At 34.1% G+C, this 1726-nt stretch overlaps 1 long non-coding RNA gene across 1 annotated transcript in view; it reads right to left on the minus strand.

Annotated features, from left to right (window-relative positions):
- Positions 1-267: 267 nt before the first annotated feature.
- Positions 268-1726, minus strand: part of LOC137650044 (uncharacterized) — a 53725-nt gene continuing 52266 nt past the window's right edge. Inside the window, exon 3 of the long non-coding RNA XR_011045908.1 lies at positions 268-372. This is a non-coding gene — a long non-coding RNA (uncharacterized lncRNA). The remainder of the gene's footprint in view (positions 373-1726) is intronic.

Genomic DNA, 1726 nt, shown 5'->3' on the forward strand with positions numbered 1-1726 from the left:
GTTGCTTTGGGGTTCATAAATTCGGCTACTGGTGTTTTTTTCAAGTTATGTTAAACGTCATTATTCTTTCAACTGGCGTTTTAAAAGTTCAAAAGATTCTTCTGAAACAGAGATCTTGAAAGGTGCGCTAGTTTTGAAATATTCTCCCAAAGAAATTATTCTTAATGTTGAGTACAGCGAAAAACAACCTACTGTTCTTATATTGCCCAGGCTTAATGGAAGTATGGGACGGGGGGGGGGGGGGGGGAATAAATACAAGAGGGGGGGGGGGTTAGTAATTGATGGAGTTCAATCCTTGAAGGAAGCGATAAATCGTGGGTCGGCTAGTTTCACATCCCTCCAGAGGAACAATCCAATTTTCAAACTGGATATCTGCAAGTGAATATCATTATTATTATCACCAACACTACTAATGTAATCTATAGCGCATATCTTATATGAAAAAAACATAAAAAAATATCCTCTTCCTAGTTCATAACTCCTTTCTAGAACATTAATTCAGGTACAAATCTCTAATCAATCATATGCAAAGGCTAATTGGGCATGTGTAAAATTAAATAGGAGAGGCAAGAAAAATTAAATGGGTCTATTTTCGAAAGAGTCGATGGACATGCTCTTTGAAAGATGGAATTCATATGAGGTAAAATTGCTACTTAAAAGATGAACAAATGAATGAATAATATTGCTATACAAATAAATAAGTAAATGAATAAATTACCCAAGTAAATAGAATAAAACTACCAGCAGGAAAAATACATTACAATAATGCATCATAAAAGAGGCTACAATTTTTTCAGATTAATTTCTAATGCCTGTTTTTATTTCCTTTACAGTTATCTTTCTTTTATTGGACAAAATAATCCCCGTTCAATTTACAGCAATCCCTTAATTCACTAACGTTTCCATTTATTACGTAAAATGACAAGGTAATTCGGCACAAGATCCTTTTACATTGACGTGATAGTTTACTTTATCATATTAACCCATAACCGAGAAACTGGATCATATTTTCATGATGTTTACTGAGAAGCAATAGATGTAATATTTTTAAATTACATCTATCAGACAAATGTCCTTCTCAATTATCGCTTCGTCATGTTTTCCTATATCTCCATCCATTTTCCTTGAACGTACGTTTAGGAAGGTGCTCTGGTAACATTTTTATCCCCGAGGATCTGTCATTTTTTTCCTGTCAGTTTCTCTTCCCTTACGACATGCAATCAAAGATAAAATCTTTCCCTCGCACTTCACGTCTCCTTCAATCTCGCCCACTGGATGCTAAGGCCGAGTGATATTTCTTCATCTCCCTTTTCTTCTTTTTCTCTGGCTTGTAAGGGAATCATTAAGGCATACAGATGATCTTAAAATATTTTATACTAATCATTTATTCTCATGTAGTTTATTTCCTTATTTCCTTTCCTCATAGGACTATTTTTCCCAGTTGGAGCCCTTGGAATTACAGCAAACCGCTTTTTCAACTCGGGTTGTAGCTTGGCTAGTAATAATAATAATAATAATAATAATAATAATAATAATAATAATATTAATAATAATAATAATAATAATAATAATGAATACTAGATTATTCAACATCCTCCTAAGATATAATCTTCAGTCAGTGTGCAGGCATTAATGCCACTGTTACGGAAACAAGCGGGAAAGCAAGGTTGGCTGGACACTTATGAATGGCAGAGGCAAGAGACAGTAACAATGCCCTAGCATTTAC

Source organism: Palaemon carinicauda, chromosome 11 (assembly GCF_036898095.1).
Source record: "Palaemon carinicauda isolate YSFRI2023 chromosome 11, ASM3689809v2, whole genome shotgun sequence".
Classification (NCBI taxonomy): Eukaryota; Metazoa; Arthropoda; class Malacostraca; order Decapoda; family Palaemonidae; genus Palaemon; species Palaemon carinicauda.